We start from the raw sequence: 19807 nt of genomic DNA, 5'->3' as shown, positions 1-19807 counted from the left end.
CAAGAGTGAGCCTGTTGCAAGGACAAGAAGGAAGGCCAGCACGAGGAGCCAGACTTAGAATCCACAGGCAGGCAGTGCTGCGGGACGGAGTGGGGGTAGATCTACAAGGGCCTTATGGCGTGCAACTCTGAGATCTGGCCTTTCCCAGAAGCTGGGGATGCATAGGTGCCGTGGGCAGGTTTCCTGCCAGGCCCAGAGCCCGGGGGGCCCTGGTAAGGCTGTGCTCTGCTGTGCGCCAAGCTGCTGCGAGGCTGCACGGGGAGCCCCGTCTTGGCCTCCTCCAGTCTCTGCTCCAGTCTGGGGGCCACAGCCCCGCAGCGTGTTTTGTCCAGGATGCAACCCATGCTCCTGCATACAACCTTCGGGGGCTTCTCCACGGCCATGGAGAAGTCCAGGTTCCTGGGACGTGCCCTCACCACAATCAGGGCTCTTTCTCGCACCCGCCACACAGTCCGCACACCCAGGGCCCCATTCCTGTACTGCCAGGCTTTTGCATCCCCTCCTCCTAAACTTCTTGCATTGCTGGCTCACCACCTCGGAGGAGCCTCCCAGCTCTGCCTCCAGTCCGGGCTGAGCAACTGCTCTCTCCTCCGCGTGGCTCAGACTCTTCCATTAGTCACCCTGAGTGGCAGTTGGCTTTCTTGTCTGCCTGTCGGCTAGACCGTCAGCACCTGTCATCTGTATATTCCTGCTCTGTCAAAGTATGTGGTTCACAGCAGGCTCTTAAGAATGGCAAAGGGCATGGGGCGCCTGGGTGGCTCAATGGGTTAAGCCTCTGCCTTCAGCTTACGTCATGATCTCGGGGTCCTGGGATCGAGCCCTGCATCGGGCTCTCTGCTCAGCGGGGAGCCTGCTTCCCTTTCTTTCTCTCACTGCCTACCTCTCTGCCTACTTGTGATCTCTGTCAAATAAATAAATAAAATCTTAAAAAAAAAAAAAAAAGAATGGCAAAGGGCAGAACGTGCTTACTCAAGCATTGGTCCAAGAACTATTCAGTTATTGAATTGAGTAATGCTCCAGCAACTCTGTGAAGTCCCTGTTAATTCTCTCTCTCTCTTTTTTAAAAGATTTTATTTATTTATTTGACAGAGAGAGATCACAAGTAGGCAGAGAGGCAGGCAGAGAGAGAGAGGAGGAAGCAGGCTCCCTGCTGAGCAGAGAGCCCGATGTGGGGCTCGATCCCAGGACCCTGAGATCATGACCTGAGCTGAAGGCAGAGGCTTAACCCACTGAGCCACCCAGGTGCCCCAAGTCCCTGTTAATTCTTATAACTCCCATGTTTTCTGTTAGGAAACTGAGGCCCAGAGAGGTGAAGTGATTTCTTCAGAATCACACAGCTGCTGTTAAGTGGTAGAGCCAGGATTCAGCCGGGTCAGTGGGGCTCTAGCACTGGCTCTTACCCCAACACCAGAGGATTAATTCTCACCGGACGAGTGAGGGAAGGAACGAAGGGATGAACCCCCAGTTTCATGGGGAGAACGTTGCTCAGGCTGGGACACAGGAGAGTTCAGCCCAGAGGAGTGGGGATCCCATCTGTGGGCTGGGCTGTGGAGGAGGCCTTGTGGAGGGGCTGACCACAGTTGGTCCTTGAAACAGTGGTGGGTCTCACTGCAGGAAAGGACACAGGGAGGTGTCCTGTGGGTTGGGAGGAGGTGTCCTGGGACCGGACTGGTGTGGAAGAACAGAGAGACCCGGAGTGGGAGGAAGGTACAGAGAGAACGCTGAGCGAACAAATAGTTTTCCGGGCTGAGCGCCGGTTCTTCATTGGCCCAAAGTGCTGTTTGTCTCATGACTTGGTACAGGGCTACCCCATCCTGCATACCAGGCTGCAGAGACCGGGGTAGCCATCTCAGATGGTACCCTGTGTGGCAGCAGGCCCGGTCCCAGAGGCCCACAGGTAGGGCTCAAACCCAGTCAGGGCGACCAACCATCCCAGTTTGACTGGGACTCTCTTGAGTTTAAGCATGGAAAGCTACGTGCGCCAAAGAACCCTCCGTCCTGGGCAACCTGAGACAGTGTGTCACCCGACACCCTGCCCCAGGGACGGGAAGAACTGCGGCTCCCAACTTTTAGCTCACCTGTCAGCTCTGCCCACAACTCTGCTCTCCAGTGGGGCCATGGAAGAGTCTGAGCTCAGAGCAGCCGTGTGATGGCCCGGGGGGCATCAGCAGCCTGGACTCAGGCAGCAGCGGAGGTCTCTGCCATCCTTGGAGGGGACACCGGGTCCCTAGCTGCAAGGAGGAAGGAGAGCCAGGTGTCCTCGGGGGCTCTTCCATCAGCTCTGCTTCTACTGGACCCCCAACTGCAACTTCATTCAACTGAACTCAACCTGGCCCTTCGTTAAGCACCTGGCTTCTGCTGCACAGATACAGATACCTGTCCAGTCTCCCATGATCATCAAGACAGAGAGGGCAGCAAGGGAGGGGAGGGGACTGTTGTTGAGGACAGAGCCATGAGAAGTGGGCAGGGGATGCAGGTGGTCCTTGGGATGGAGGATAGAATTCTATCAGAGAGATAAGGGGAGGCAAGACCTTCCAGGGGTAGAAATGACCTGTGCACAGGTGCCAGGCTGGAGAAAGCGGGGTGCCACAGGAAACACAATAGGTTTGCACAGAACCTGGATATCTGAGAATCAAGCACAGGTGAGGTGGGCCGACTGGGAGTCTCCTGAGTGGCGGGGGTGGGGGACTCCAGGCTTCTTTCATTGGCAGCTGGAGCCTGTCACAAGGCTTCTGTTCTTTTTTTTTTTTTTTCCCCTAAGATTTTATTTATTTATTTGAGAGAGAGAGAAAGAGAGAGTGAGCACGAGCAGGGATGGAGGGGTGCACCACAGAGGGAGAGGCAGGCTCCCTGCTGATCAGGGAGCCCAATATCACGGGGCTCCACCAGGACCCTGGGATCATGACCTGAGCTGAAGGCCGAGGCTTTAACCCTCTGAGCCACCCAGGTGCCACAAGACTTCTGTTCTTAACACATACACACCCCTTTATTTTTATTTCAAAAATGTGTTCAGGGGCACCTGGGTGGCTCAGTGGGTTAAAGTCTCTCCCTTCTGCTCAGGTCATGGTCCCAGGGTCCTGGGATCAAGTCCCACATCGGGCTCTCTGCTCAACGGGGAGCCTGCTTCCCTTCCTCTCTCTCTGCCTGCCTCTCTGCCTACTTGTGATCTCTGTCTGTCAAATAAATAAACAAAATCTTTAAAAAAAAATGTGTTCAGTGAAGAAAAATGTGAAAGGACAGCTCGTTATGAAGAAGAAAACAAATATCACCTTTCAAGTTTCCATCTGGCAGAGATAATCTTTGTTAACATTTAGGTGTATTTCCTTCTACATTTATTTCTATGCAAATAGATATGTGATATATAATTATTACATATGATATGCTATGTGATAATTTTTCACACATGAGGTCATACTATGTGTGCTCCTTTATATCCTGATTTTTTTTAAAGATTTTATTTCTTTATTTCCCCCTCCCCCCCACCCCTCCTTTTCTTTTTTTTCTTTCTCTCTTTCTTTCTTTCCTCTTATTATTTGAAGTCAAATTAGCTTCCTTAAAGTGAAATGCGTGGGTCTGCCCTGGAATGCAGGGGAGATGTAGTGAGCCCTGGGTTTGAGAATGGGTACTGGTGATGATCTTGGAGAAGGGAGACCCTGAGAGCAGGGAAATCAGTGAGGAAGTGATGAGGCCGAAGAGCCTCGGTGGGAATGGAAGGGAAAGGTGGGAGCCAATGAGGAGACAGTCGGTGGTTAGTAAATGCCCACCATGGGGCCGAAAATCATGTCATCCACATGGACGCATTCAGGTAGCAGTGAAACACTTCCGCTGTAATCACAGACATGAGTGTGAAGCCCTGCCGGGTCTCTCATTAGCAGTGTTATTTGGCACCCCGTTAACATGGGAAGGATAATAGCCTACTTCCTAGGATCATGGTGAGAATTAATTGAGGGAATGCCTGTAAAGTAGATAAGGCACATAGATAATGCACAGTAAGCGTTTGTAGCTACAGGAGTGTGATTACAGCAGCGTGATAATCCTCCCAGTGCCCTGGCTCTGCCTAATCCCCATTTAGAAAGCTACCTTTAATTAACCACTTCAACTGGCAATGCTTGCTGGTGCTTTTCCCTGATACCAACCCCTAACCTTCACGGAGTCCCGGCCTCAACTGGGCTAGACTTACATCCCTTCAGGGCCCATCCCAGCCCGTGAAACTGACATTCAGAGACGTGAGAAGTCCGCGGGCACCGCGTGGACCCGGGCCTCCCAATTCCTGGACGACGAAGTTCTCGCGACATCCGGGAGCCTTCTGGTATTGGGACTTCCTGGTTAGAAGTGAGGATGGAGGGAGCAGGCGATGGTCCAGCAAGATTCCTTTGTCGCCCAACGGTGCTGCGTTGTCATGATCTTCCCCAGCTCCGCTAACCGGGCTCCGCTCCAGGGCTCAGAGCCCTTTGCACACAGAAATGCCCCTTGCTCTGCCAGGAAGGAGAGGGTGAATTGCACAATTTGTCTGAGTTCACAGAGCATGTCACAGACCACGCTGCGTGGAGAATACAGGCGTCTGGCCCAAGCCAGCCCCGGGGAGTCCTTGGCTGACTCCCTGTGGCCAGGGATTTGAGCCTCTGTGCTTACCAAGACAGCAGAGCTAAAGAGATAGCGCTCAGAAAGCAGCTCTAAAATGCCGACAGCATCTATTAATTATACTTGACTGGGGTGGTCGGGGCTGCAGTTCGAAGCTTTTGGCTCTTTGTGCCAAGAGAGATGTTAGACTCTGGACTAACCCCACTTCCAAAACACATACGCCCAACGGCCATTTCTCACCATCTGGGTGGTCCATCCCGGGGGTCCAGCCCAAAACAGTTGATTTCTTCAGCAGGACAAAACATAACACTCCGGGGGCAAGGTCTCTGGAAGCCCTACTCCCCACTGTCTTCACCTTCAATCCTGGAATGTTCACCATCACCCTCTGCATTTCTCTCCAGCGCCCTGGCTCTCCAGGAACTTTCAAGTGTGATCTTGTATTATCACAAAAGGAAAAGCTTGGAATATTTCCTGATAGATAAGACGGTGAATCTAAGGCCCAGGGAAGGAAAGCATCCTCCGCAAGGTTATGCCAGGGTCGCTGAGCGAACACCCAGTCTGGAATTAGAGAGACGAATGTTCTAGGTAGTCCTTCTGTGGTAGGCTGTGGCATGCAGGCATCTGGGGCACTTAGCATTTTAGAGCATCCTTGGCCTCTACTGGGTACCTGGGGGCTCCTCTCAGCTAGTCTGCAAGTCTACTTTGCTGTCAGCATCCACTGCTGGGCTGAGATACTGCCAATGTCAAAGGTAATGCTAAGGCCAGGGGTGTCCGGGAGCATGGAGGGGAACCTGAGTCCACCTTGCTTTGCCCAGTGTGTTCTGATTTCCCAGATCCACAATCACAAGGTCCATTGCACGGTCTGGTGAGAGGTCCTTGGATTCACCGACCTAGACAAGAAGGTGCAGGAGGGCAAGGCCCTATATTTCTTAACTGGGCTCCCTACCGGATCCTCAGGCCAGTGGCTGGCCTATGGCAGGTGCTGGGTAAAGAGCATGGAAAGAGCAAATGGGAAGTTGTGTGTGAGTGGTTATGTATGTGTGCCTGCGTGTGTGTCTGTGTGTGCTGTATTGGGGGCTATCTCCTGGCACGCTTCCAATAAATAGAGTCTGGAAGACATTAGGTGGCGTGTAGTCAGGAGAAATGCACTGAGTGGGCCTCTAGGTGGCTTTTGGAGGGAATGCTGATAGTCTGGGCCTAGGAGACAGTGCTCCGGGTCCCCATTCGGACTGGGCCGATACCTGACCCTGGGATCTTGGGCAAGCGATGGGCCTTGTTTTCCTCACTTGTAGAATGAAGGAGTCGAAGTAAGTCAGTAGGTTCTAAATCCAGCAGATGGTTAGAATCCTCTGGGCGCCTGTTGAAGGCACAAAAGCCTGGCCCTACCCGCAGCTCACTGAATCTGATCCCCTAGACCTAGAGCCAGGATGCAGTATTTTCAGTTGACCCCTTACCCTACCCACAGTGAGTCTGACGTCGCCAGGCCAAGGAAATGAAGCTCAATGACCTCTGACAGTCACCAAGAGCTCAGGGCAGGGGCGCCTGGGTGACTCAAAGGGTCTGCCTTCAGCTCAGGTCATGATCCCAGGGTCCTGGGATCGAGTCTCTCATAGGGCTCCTTGCTCAGCAGGAAGCCTGCGTCTTCTTCTCCCTCTGCCACTCCCCCTACTTATGCTCTCCCTCCTTCCCTCTCTGACAAATAAATAAATAAAATCTTTAAAAAAGAGAAAAAGAGCTCAGGGTACAACTCAGGGCTGCCATCCTGGCTCCTGGGGTTTGATGTTGGGGAGCCTGGCAGAGGTTTATTGAGCAGAGCCTGCTGAATGGTGTTTTACACACACACACACACTCACACACACACACAGGTCCTACAAGCTCATATATATCCATCCACAAAGCCTCAGCTGCCACAGTCCTGGGAGTGCCATCTGGCCACCAAGGGCCCTCTTGTTTTTCCATTTCTGTGTCTTCTTCATACCGTAGTTTGTCTTTTGATTTTATTTTCCCCAATCCCACTGTTATCAGAACAGTCCCTGGAGAAGGGACCCCACATGGGGCAGCTGGCCTCTGGCCACGCTCTTCCTGTCTGGCTCTCAGTGTTCATAAATGTTGAATGGAAACAATCATCTTCCGTCCATCCAGGAATAATACACCCTCAAACTGGTCAAGGTCAAGAAGACAAGGTCAGTGAGCGCATAGTGACACACAAGTACCTGGACAAGTAGTTCTTGTGGATTCCCTTAGGGGTGCTCGCCACGTGGCAGCCCTGCTCTGGTCTTTCCAAGAAAGCTCCATGCTCTTCTAGAGCCTTTGTTCCTGCCTTGACCGATCTGGTCCCTGCTGTACCTTTGAGACCCAGTGTGGGAGCCCTGGTGGCAGGTGGACCCTAAAAGTGCCTCCTGTGGTCTCCCTCTCCTGGATGTATTGGTATAAACCCCTCCCCTTGAGAGCAGGTTGGCCTGGTGACTTGTCTCCTAGTGAATAGGATTAGACAGGGCGTCCCTTCTGTGATGAGGCGACCTAGGACTGTAACCTCCATCTCGTGCATTCTGACCCTCTCCCTTGCTCATTTGCTGAAACAAACTACCATGTGGGAGAGGCTCACGTGCTCAGAACTGACAGTGGCTTTTGGCCAATAACTCCAAAGAAATTGAACCCCACCAACAACCATGTGAGTTTGGAAGCAGGTCCTTCCCCAGCCAGGCCTGCCAAGGGGACCCGGCTCCTGGCTGATATCCCGATTTCTGCCTTGTAAAAGGCCTTGTACCAGAGGGCCCCGCCAGGCTTTTCCGGATTCCTGACCTGTAGATATTAAGAGATGAGAAATGTGTGTTGTTTTATGCCACTTAGTTTGTGCTAATTTGTTGCATAGCAATGTGTAAATAATACAGAAATTCTTAGGAAGATTTCCCATGATTCTCCTCGTACCCCAGGCAGGGCCAGGTGCCCCTCCTCTGCTTACACTCACCAGTGCCCTGCACATACTATTACCGGCCTAACATTGGTTTACTTGTCTCCCTCTCTAGGTAGGGACCACCTGCTCTTTACCTTTTATCTCTGGGGCCTGGCCCTGTGCCTGGAACACAGTGTGAGTTCAATAAATGTTTGCCAAGTGACGGAGATTCTAGAATCTCTATCCCTCTATCTTACCTTCCCACCACTCCCCAAATTTGATGGTTTGCTTTTTCAGGAAAGGGGTAAGGTCACCCCAAGATTACTGAGCCGTAGATAACAGGTCCAGGCTGTAGGAGGGTGCCAGGTGAGCATGCAGGAGAGGCTCGGGGCTCAGTCCAGGGGTTTTGGAGGCCACACAAATCATCAAAAAGCTGAGAATGGGGAGTGAGGAAGAGTGGGGGTCTACTTGGGCAATGCACCATCTCTAGCTGGCTTACAGAGGACAGGACATCCTTCCTTCTTACCTCAGGATATTCTAGAATGTTTCCAGACTGGAAGGATGTCCTTTGGCCAATTAAAAGTGCTATCCCAGGGGTGCCTGGGTGGCTCAGTGGGTTAAAGCCTCTGCCTTTGGCTCAGGTCATGATCCCTGGTCATGGAATTGAGGTCCTGGAATTGAGCCCCACATCGGGCTCTCTGCTCTGCGGGGAGCCTGCTTCCCCCTCTCTTCTTCCTGCCTCTCTGCCTCCTTGTGATCTCTGTCTGTCAAATAAATAAATAAAATCTTAAAAAAAAACGTGTAAAGTGTTACCCCCAATGGCAGGGAAAATCAACTCCTAGAAAAATAAATTCCCCAGTGCAACCTAAAAAAGAGCTACTTTGCAAGAAGCCAGCCCAAGTCCCTGCTCACCTCCTTCCGCCAGGCCAAGAGAGCACAACCAAGAGCTTCCTGCTGTAACAATCTACCATGATCTTGGTGGCTTAAAACTGCAGACATGTATTCTTTCCCAGTTCTGGAAGCCAGGAGTCCAGAGTCAGTACTGGCTGATACCAGCCTGAAAGCAGGCCATTGGTAGGCCATGCTCGCTCTAGAGGGTCAGGAGGAAAAGTGGCTCCTGGCCCCTCCCAGCTTCTGGTGGCTCCAGGCGTTCCTTGGCTGGTGGCAGCATCACACCACTCTCCAATTCTGTGGTCACATTGCCCTCTTCTCTTCTGTCTGTGATCTCTCTGTGCCTCTCTCTTAAAAAGATGCTTGTCATACCATTTACAGCCCGCCCGGATAGTCCTGAATAATCACCGTAAATGTAACCCCATTTGCAAGGTCTTTGCCATGGGAGAGATACTCACAGGTTCCACGGATTAGAGTATGTGCATTTTGGGGGGCAATTACCAAGCCTACCCTGGAGGGTGTGCCCAGGAGAGAAACTGAGGCATAGAGCAGCCCAACATTCTAGTCTCAGTCAGAAAATTAAGGACGGGAGCCCCAGAACAGACAGGGGGCCAGCTCTGCCTTTGCCTCTCCTGGTATGGAGGGAGTCTGGCCCTGCCTTCTCCTGGATCCCTTCGTTCCTCTTTCCTGGCCCTCCCCTCTGCTGGCGCCTGCGTGGGAGGCCCTGGCTGCATGACAGGGGAGTCTGGCTTCAGAGCGGGGACTCTTCCTTTTCTCTCCTGAGAGCAGCATCTTTCCCCAGCTCCAGCTTGGTAGCCCCACAGGGGGAGAGGTTGTAAATCCCCCACCTACCCACCAGAAACAGCTGGGTCCCAGGCACCCTTTCCAGGCCTGCTGACCACTCCCTGGGCCTGAGCTTCTGCTCCTGTGTAAAGCTGGAGAATGGCCCCAGTATTATTTATCATGATACTTAAAACTGCCCGTCCTGCTGGGATCCAGGAAGGGGCAGGGTCTGCTTACACCTTGGGGTGGCTGGTGATGACCACAGCAGGAAAGGGCTTGCCTGGGTCACATGAGCCTCCTCTTTGGTCATCCCTAGCATCCAAAAGGCCTTTGTTGGGCATTGAACTCTCCAGGGCTCTGGGATGAACCGGGACCAGCTGGAAATACCCATATTGGCCCCAGGGTGAGGCTGCTGGAATCTGTTTACTTAGCTTTCTCCTCACCAGACTGTATGTGTCTAGGGAGTAGGAACTTTGTTTATCTTTGCTTGATAATAAATTCTTATAAATGGCCTGGATAATGCTGAAAGTTTCCAGCTGTCCATAATTATTCTCCCTCTCTGCCTCTTCTGACACCGAATTCATTTGGGAAAGTTGCCATGGTTCGAAGGGTGTGAAAATGTTTCACAAAGTTAGGAAATCACACACCTCAGGGATGATTATTATTTCTTTTTAAAAAGATTTTATTTATTTATTTGACAGAGATCACAAGTAGGCAGAGAGGGAGGGGAGAACAGGCTCCCTGCTGAGCAGAGAGCCCGATGCGGGGCTCAATCCCAGGACCCCGAGATCATGACCTGAGCCAAAGGCAGAGGCTTAACCCACTAAGCCACCCAGGCGCCCCAGGGATGATTATTATTAGAGTCTCAGAGAGGCTGGAAGTGGACCCTTATCTGCGGGAGGGTGGGGAGGCTGGTTCATTAGCAGGTTCACGATGGTAATAATCTCTCTACTGGTGTGTGCTGGTAATAAAATTTCATGGGGCTTTCATAACACCTATCTTATTTCATCCTTCCCACTGCCTGGAGCAGAGATGATCCTTCTCACTCGTGGTAAAGAAATAAGAATGCAGAGACATTTAGTAATCTGTTCAAAATCACCCAGTGATTGTGTGATGTCGGGGCTGGGATCAAAACCCAGGTCTGTGGGGCTCAGAGCCGGCCAGGGCAGAGCAAGGAGATGCTGTAGGCGCTGGGGTGGGAAAAAGCAGGACCAGCAGGAGGGACAGCCAACAAAAACTGGAATATGAGGCCCAGGATAAAAGTTGGGCAGTTTTAGGGGTGCCTGGGTGCCTCAATGGGTTAAGGCCTCTGGCTTTGGCTCGGGTCGGGTCGTGGTCTCAGGGACCTGGGATAGGGCCCAGGTCAGGCTCTCTGCTTGGCGGAGAGCCTGCTTCCTCCTTTCTCTCTCTCTGCCTGCCTCTCTGCTTGTGATTTCTGTCTGTCAAGTAAATAAAAAAGTCTTAAAAAAAAAAAAAAAGTTGGGCAGGTTTAGATCCCTACCCTGGGTGACTGAGGGTGGTGGTCAGGCCATAATAGCATTTTATTGAATGCTAAATGTGGGCCAGGACTCTGCTAAGTGCATTGTGTGAGTTATGAATGATTCATGCAGTAAAGATAGTAAAGGAACAAGGATGGGATGGAAAATGTGAAGATAGAAAATGGGAATTGAGGTTTTTCAGGAGAAAGGGGCCTGGGGCAAAGGCGTCATGATTAACTGCATGCTTGCTGGCTCAGAACAAATCCCAGCAGATGTGTAGGCCACTTTGGGCTGGGAGAGAGGCATGAAAACCTAGCACTCCAGAAGTGGGCTGGGGTGTGAGCCTGGACACTCTGGCGCCGCCCCCTGGGCTCCGATTGGCCCCGCCCCCAAGTCTCAACAGAAAGACAATAGTCCCAGAGAGCCACCTCCTCAGGGGACAGGACAGGCGGGTGCCAGCCTGCCCAGCAGGACAAGGAGGCCTTGTCCAGGCCTCCGGTCCAGATCCTGCTCCACCCTCGCTGGCCCTGGGGGGTGGTCGGAAGTTTAGATTCTGGGGTGGGAGGAGGCCTGGAGCTCACAGTAAGGGCCAGCGCTGGGGCTGGGGTCACCTGGAGGTCTCCAGGGAGCCAGGGTGGGGCTGGGGAGCAAGCTCTGGCTTCTGAGGAGTGGAACAGACATGTTGAGGCTTCCAGACCTTTCTATTTGATCCACAAGACATCCCTGTGGGGCGTGAATGGAAGGGATGATTGGTCCCATTTTACAGATGAGAAAATAGAAGTTCGAAGAGGTGGAAGCTTTCCTGGAGGCCACCCAGGGAGAAAAGACAAAAGAGGAAGCGTCTGGATTCCTGCCAGCATGGGGAGTGCGGGGAGGAGGTGGGGGCTGAAGAGTTTATTGGCGGCTAAGCAGACTCAGGAGACCAGAGGCCATCTGAGAAGACGGAGGCAGGCTCCTGTTAGCCTGTTCTCCGCCAGTCCACCTTTTGCGTCCCCCATTGCCCTCCCCCCAGCCCGCAGGCCCCCCGGGGGGCACAGGCCAAGCCTGCAGCATTCCAGGAAGGGAGGCACAGGGTCCCGGGCCGCACAGCCCAAATCTGCTCAGCTTCTCCTTGAAATTCCACACACCCTGAGCATTTGGCAGGAGCCCGGAATGCGCTTCATCTGAACAATTTGTCTTTCATGGCGCATTTGCATCAATTACCCCATTGTTCCTCTCCCCTTTCCAGGACCACTAGGGCTGCGGAGGAGCTCCGTGAGCGCTTTGGGGGCGGGGCAGTGCGCGGCGCGGGGAGGCAGGGGCGCTCCCTGGCGGTCCAGTCTGCACGCACACATGCTGGTGCCCCTGCCGGGCTTGTCAGGGGCGGCAAGCTCAGCAAACTTTCCCGGGTGGCCACCCCAGCTCATCCCTCCCAGTCCCCAGGGTTTCCGGCTGGAGCAGGAGAGAGATTCTGGGTGGCAAGAAGACACAACACATGCGGATCAGGCACTTCATAAGAGGAGGGGTGCTCTTGTGAGAAAAAGGGATTGTCCCTGGGTCCAAAGCCAGGCTTCCACCCCCCCCCAACTTCCCCCACACCTGCATGGCCATAGGTGATTCAGCTTTGAGGTTCAGGGCCTCTAGGAAATGAGAAGCCTGCCGGGGAGAACAGTGTACAATGGCGCTAAAATCCTGAGTGTAGATGCCTACCACACCAGGTCTGAATCCAGGCTCTGCCCCTGGCTGGCTGGGGGCCAGCTGTTTACCCTGATGAGTGTCTGGTCCTTGCCTTGTTTGTTTGTTTAAAAAAAATTTTTTTTTAAAGATTTTATTTATTTATTTGACAGAGAGAGATTACAAGTAGGCAGAGAGGCAGGCAGAGAGAGAGGAGGAAGCAGGTTCCCTGCTGAGCAGAGAGCCCGATGCGAGTCCCGGGACCCCGAGATCATGACCTGAGCCAAAGGCAGAGGCTTAACCCACTGAGCCACCCAGGAAACCCTAGTCCTTGCTTTGTAATCTGGTGGCAATGATAGAGTCAATCTTCATGATGGGTGGATTCTGTACTTGCAAATCAGCCTGCTTGCCAACATTTATTAGTAACCCCCAATAGATACTCAGGCAGTTTAGCCATTGTTTGCAGACATGTGTGGACCCGGGAACAATTGGCCTTGTGCAGAGCCCACGTTCCCAGCTGCCTTCTCCTGTTGGCTCTGTACTGGAGACGACCACTCCTTCTGCAGTCTATTTAGTGCCACATTTTTTGCATTTTTGTACTTTTTCTTGGTCATTTCCCTGTTGACAAAGGCTGCCTAGCACCATGCTGGAATGCAGGCTGGTGTTCCTAAGCTCTGGGAGCCTGTGATGCGTCTCACAGAGAAAATATGTGTCTTTTTTTTTTTTTTAAAGATTTTATTTATTTATCAGAGAGAGAGAGGGAGAGCGAGCGAGCACAGGCAGACAGAATGGCAGGCAGAGGCAGAGGGAGAAGCAGGCTCCCCGCTGAGCAAGGAGCCCAACGTGGGACTCGATCCCAGGACATTGGGATCATGACCCGAACTGAAGGCAGCTGCTTAACCAACTGAGCCACCCAGGCGTCCCGAGAAAATCTGTGTCTTAGAAAAGCTTCGTGTGGGGGTGAGTTACGGTGCTGCTGGCCAAGAGTTCAATGTTAATGAATCAACAGTATGTATTAATAAGGTGTCTTTAAACAGAAACACACAGACAATCAGGTTCTGTGCTGATGGGTTGGGGAAAACGTGGTGACCAGAGGCTCACGGGAACCTAACCCGTATTTCCCCAGGAGCAGTGGTTCCGTATTTGCTCATTCAGTGTTTGGGCGGCTTAATGGAACCCAAGAACCCAGAGTAACGAGAATCCACCATACTTACCTCACGGCTCTGCTCTGAGCCTGGACTATGTCCCGGGCGGCCCTGCAGTTCTTACACTCTTTGTTCTGTGATGTGTGCATCCGTGTGTCCATCTCCTAAAGCCCCTCAGCTGCTCTGAGCTGGGATCGCTCCACGGGCACACACAGAAGCCTCGCTAGCCAGCCTCTGCAGCTCAGATGTGGAACTTCCAATGACTCTTCATTCATTTGGTTTCATTGAAAGGTCCACACTGTTCTTGATGACCCTGGAAGACTTTCCACAGACATGACCTCATTTGCTTCTCACAACAATACTGGGGTGACAGCGTCATTGTTCCCCTTTCATAGGTGAGCCTGAGGTTCAGAGAGGCTACATCCAAGTTCAAGGTTACCGGGTTATTTAGCTGGAGCCAGAAAGCTGCTCATTCCACTGGCTTTTCACCTCCAGGCTTGTCCCTATTAAAACATGATGCTCAAGGGAAGGTAAGAGCCAGACCTTGTAAGATTTTATTTATTTATTTGTCAGAGAGAGAGAGAGAGAGAGAGAGCACGAGCAGGGGGAGCGGCAGGCAGAGGGAGATGCAGCTGCCCGCTGAGCAAGGAGCTCCATGCAGGACTTGATCCCAGGACCTGGGGATCATGACCTGAGCCAAAGGCAGCCGCTTAACCGAATACACCACTCAGGCGTCCCTTGCTATTGACACTTTAGCGTGAATGAGTGCACTGAGGTCCCCAAAGAAACTGGCTGAGAGCAAGTGGGAGATGACTATCTGAGCGACGCCTCTGCAGGTAACCCTAGTCACCCCACTTCTCCTACCTTCTTTTTGCCTGCAGCCCCTGCGGGCTCTGAGTCACCTGCGCAGCTGTCACCGTGGTTACCATCCTACACACTCGGTACATCACAGCTACACTCCCTCCCCCATCTCACCCACCTGCCCACCCCTCCCACATCCTCTCAATCAATTTAGTTCTATCTCAAGTTTCGGTTAAATTAAAAGTATTTGCATATTTTGGGGCTATGTAAATATTTTGCCTATCCAAGCCACGTCGTCTATGATGATTCACATCCCCTGTCATACAACTTCGTTCTCTGAAGTTAAGTTGTGCCCTGTTTCTATTTGCTCAGTGGTGTGTGTGTGTCTGGGACCCTATCGACCTCTATTTTGCTGATGGCGGAAGAAGTTCAGGACATCCAGACCCACAAGTGAATTTAGGAATGTTCTTTCCCTCTCTGCCCCTCGCCTTTCTTTCTTTTTCCTTTTAGAACTTCTCAGCAGCCACCCCCTGCCCCACCCCCACCTCCTGCTCTAATCCGTGGGGGGCCACTTCCCTGTGCCTCCCCCAGAGTCCAGCCTGGTCTCAGGTGCTTTCCTCCCCATCACCCTGGGAACTCCCTTTGCCTCTTACCTACCCATTCTCAATCTCCTAAGCCCCATGCCTTCCCCTTCTGTGGTTTGCTCCTTCATTTTGGGGAAACACCATCTCCAGAAGCTTCCTGGGAAAAGACGCAAGAGAGTTTTGAGGCTTTGCATATTTGAAAACATCTGTTCCCTGCCTTACAGTTAACTGATAGTTTGGCTGGGTATCTCTAGCATTCTGGTTGGAAATGGTTTTCCCTTAAAATTTTGAAGGCAGTTTTTGTTTTTTTTTTTTTTTTTTTGTATTCTAGCTCCCAGTATTGCTGTTGAGAGACCTACAGCCATTCATTCATCTTTTCAGTCTTTTGCATATGACCCACTTTTCCTCCCTGGAAACTTGAAATATCTTTTGTCTCCTCTCTCTTGGGTCTTTGTTGTAACAGAGCCCGGTGCTTGGTGACCCGACCCCTTCCGTTCTGGGAGGTGTGGGTTTAATTGCTTTGATAACCATCTCCTTCTGAATTCTCTGATGTCTCTTTCTGGAACTTCAAATAGTAAAATATTTGACCTCCTGGATGATCCTATAATTTTCTTATCCTTCCTGATCTTTTTCCTATCTCTTTTTGTACTTTTGGGATGATTTCTTCAACTTTCTCATCCAGCCCTTCTATTGAATGTTTGATTGTTGCTATCGTATTTCTCATTTCCAAGAGTTTTAAAAACACTTTCTGAGTGTTTCTTGTCCTTTTGACACAGCCCTGTGTTCCCAGTTCGTGGACAGAACAACTTCTTTCTCTATTAATCATAGTTTTTCCAAGTTTTATTCTGTTTCTTGCATTGTGTGCTTTTTCCGTGACTTTTAATCTGCTTGTTTTAGTTCTCTTTCAACTTAGATGTCTTCCTTAAATATCTGGTGATCCTGCAGCACCTGACTGGCTCGGTGGGTTAAGCATCCAACTCTTGATTTCAGCTCAGATCCTGATCTCAGGGTCCCAGGCTCTAAGCTCAGTGGGGAGTCTGCTTGAGGATTCTACCTCTCCCTCTCTCTCTGAAATAAATAACTAAATCTTAAAAAAAAAAAAAAAGATTTATTTATTTATTTGACAGACAGAGATCACAAGTAGGCAGAGGGACAGGCTGAGCAGAGAGCCCGATGCGGGACTCGATCCCAGGACTCTGGGATCATGACCTGAGCCAAAGGCAGAGGCTTTAACCCACTGAGCCACCCAGGTGCCCCTAAATAACGAAATCTTTAAACAAAATCTGGTGATCCTTAAATGTCCACTTATATATATATGAACTTAAGACACTCAAAAGCCAATTGGGAGCTCTGTGTGGAGTGGGGCTGGCCTCTCCTGGCTCTGACTTCCGGTGATCAAGCCACACACTTGTGGCCTTCTTGCAGGACCCTCAGATGTGAATGCCTTCTCTTGGGGTGGCCAGTTTCCCTGGATCAGAGTCTTCACATCTCCTACCAGGTAGTAGGAACGAGGCTACTCGTGCCTCCACTCCTGGAACAGAAGGAGGAGGGAGTGCGTGTGTCTTACCCTTCCATTGGTCAACTTCCCTTCATCCCTTTGTTTTTAGGATGATGCCCCTGTTCTCAGCTGTGCCTGCTGTCCCAAATCCCAGGACTCTCTGGTCCAGGGTATCTGGAGACAACACCTCTCTTTTTTCACTAAGGCCTGAAACCCTAGCCTTTCGGTGTTTGCACTGAAACCACGCCCACCAAGATAACCAAAGACGTCCCACTTGCTGAACACGGTTGGTGGAATGAGCTTCAAGGATGTTGACTCAGTTGATTACCCCTCCCTCCTGGGACTCTGTCTTCTCTTGACTTCTATGCTGAACTTGTTCGACCCACATTTCTTTTCCACTCTGGATTCCTTCCTCGGCCTCTCCTTTCCACATCCATTCTCCATGGGGCTTCGTCCTCGGCTTTCTGTTCCCATCGTTCCCCTCTCCTCTTTCCTGCCGAAGATTGTCCTTCTAATTCCCTCTTGAACCTCCTCGGCTCCTTGCGACTGCTGCTGCCTTCATTCAGGTCCTCCTCAGCAGTCACCCCTTATTGTTATCATTATTTGGTTACGTTTGTATATTATTTATATGATAGTATTAATGTTTATTGTATTTGTTTATTATTATTATTACCTCTCAACAGGATCCCTGGGCCTCCAATTCTTCCACTCACTAATCCAGCTTTTATAGCGCAGTCTCTTGTGAGCTTTCTACAATTCACACCTGACTGTGTTACTCTGTTTACAACCCTTTAATAGACCTTAATTAAACGCACCAAGACTGGGCTCCCTGGCCCCTAACATGTAGATCAGGTTTTGTGACTTGTCCTCATCCCACATGTACTCCCAGCTTCATCTCCTCCTGCTGTCCCCAGTCTAGTCCTTCACACCCTAGCAAGAGCAAACTGCCCATAGTTCCCCAGCCCCCATACCTCATGCTACTGTGCCATTCTTTGGGGCGTGATGCCCTTTCTCCTTAGTTTCCTGATGAACTCCTATACCTCTTAAAAAACCTAGCTCAGGGGTTGCTTCCTTGCTGAAGCTTCTTTTGAGTACACCCCCCCCACCGCCTTTTTAAAATTTAAGTAGGCTCCCTGCCCAGTCCAGTTCAAACTCATGACCCTGAGATCAAGACCTGAGCTGAGATCAAGAGTCAGACGTTTAACCGACTGAGCCACCCAGGCGCCCCTTGAGTCCTTCGGAGAGAATTTATCACACCTTGTCAGTACTGTAATAAAACACATAGTTGTGTGTATAACAAAAGCTTGGGAGTTTTAAAATATATTCATGTGGACCACAAAGCAGGAGATGAAGGCTATCTTCTGTGTGCATTTCAGTCTGAATCATGAAGAATTCGCACTGAACAAGGTAGGGGGAGGATACCAGGGAGGGTCTAGCAAGTGTGGATTTCATCCCAGGCTGAAAATATTTTGAGCTGAGTATGCATGAAGATAGAGGTGTTGGTGAGTATAAATACCATTTTGTCACAGGCTATGAACTATCTTGGCTCCCTGGCCTCCACAAGGTATCCTGAGAACCTCAATATCCTTAAATAGCAGAAACAGTAGTAGGAATATTCTTCATCCTTCCATACCTTTATTCTTTGCCTACGGAGTCAAGAAATGGTCCGTTTACTCCCTGCTTCACACTGCCCTCTAGTGTCAGCTGCCTTGTCCTGCATCCCCCTTTCGTCCGCTTCAGCCCCGCTGGTGTCCAGAGAGGGCCAGGGGCTGGAGGTGCCCCTCCCTGGAAGGAGGCTCTGTAAAGCCTTGGAGTCAACTGTGAACACACGACTGCCTCAGGCACTCCCCAATCCCCCGTGGCTGTTTGAACGGGTTTTTGGAGGGTTTCTGTGTTCCATGGAATTGGTGTGTGTGAAAGCTTATAGCTCTCAAAATGTTTATGAATGCTATGGATTTCAAAAGTTTTCAAAAAAGTTCTATCCTCTCCCAAAAGTAAAGAACCACATAACCACTTAGATCCTCCAAGGAACTTCTAGATTGCAGGGAGACCCCACCTTGAGAAAGATAAACATTGGGACGACTTGGGTGACTCAGCCGGTTAAGTGTCTGCCTTCAGCTCAGGTCATGATCTTGGGGTCCTGGGATCAAACCCCCTGTTGGGCTCCCTGCTCAGCGGGGAGCCAGCTTCTCCCTCTCCTTCTGCCTGCCGCTCCCCCTGCTTGTGCTCGCTCTGTCAAATAAATAAATAATATCTTAAAAAAAAAAAAGAAAGATAAACATTGTCAAAGCACCTATATTGTTACAGTAATTGCACTGAAAAAACCACTTCTGTCAGAGATGCTGTATTTGTCGCTTTCCAAGCTTTCCTACTGCAGTTGACCCAGACTGCCAAGGGTGAACAAGGAATGCACTCGGGGAAAGTTCTGCCGGTGATCGATAAGGGCCCGGGACTAGACACACTCTTGATTGTTTATCATCTGGGGGGAGGGGTGGGGGAAGAGATAAAATGGAAAGGCATTCACATTCTCTTAAGTTTTCACGACCAGTCTCATATATATAGTTGATAGGTACCACAAGAAAGTCACACACACATTCTTTCTGAGAGAGAGAGAGAGAGAGAGAGAGCAAGCGCTCTCCCTCTGGTGGCAAGGAGGAGAACTTCATCTCCAGCTCCTAAGAATTGGGATTTCATCTCCTGGGCATACAGAGATTAATGCCAGTTTTCTCATACAGAAACACACAGAGGACGGAAATAAAAATCACAGCTGCACAAACTGTTTCATGCACTTTCTTATGAAAATTTCCCTAACTTGTAATTTTAGGGACATTTTATTAAATCACAAATCCCCAGAGCTTACATGCAGTGGCCAATCCTGCCTTTAATAATATCTTGGGTATTATGAAACTTATTGATTAATTCCTGTCAAACGAATCTCACTGAGAGGGAGTTTTTTTTCTTTTTAAGATTTTATTTATTTATTTGACAGAGAGAGATCACAAGTATGCACAGAGGCAGGCAGAGAGGAAGGGAAGCAGGCTCCCTGCTGAGCAGACAGCCCCATGCGGGTCTCCATCCCAAGACCCCGGGATCATGACCTGAGCCAAAGGCAGAGGCTTTAACCCACTGAGCCACCCAGGCACCCCAAGAGAGGGAGGTTTTTTTTTAAAGGTTAGTTACCATGTGGAATCTGAAATGATATAATGAAGTTTTCATAGTCAATTACATTAAAATCCCATTTTTAAAAAAGATTTTATTTATTTATTTGACAGAGAGAGACACAGCAAGAGAGGGAACACAGCAGAGGAAGTGTGAGAGGGAGAAGCAGGCGAGCCGGATGTGGGACTCCATCCCAGGACCCTGGGATCATGACCTGAGCTGAAGGCAGACACTGAACGACTGAGCCACCCAGGCACCCCCAAATCCCATGTTTTATGTAGCACTTAAAAAAAAGATTTATTGGGGCGCCTGGGTGGCTCAGTCATTCAGTGTCTGCCTTC

Source organism: Mustela putorius, unplaced genomic scaffold (assembly GCF_011764305.1).
Source record: "Mustela putorius furo isolate JIRA1106 unplaced genomic scaffold, ASM1176430v1.1 tig00000508_pilon_pilon_pilon, whole genome shotgun sequence".
NCBI lineage: Eukaryota > Metazoa > Chordata > Mammalia > Carnivora > Mustelidae > Mustela > Mustela putorius.
Note: the sequence above shows the minus strand (reverse complement) of the source record.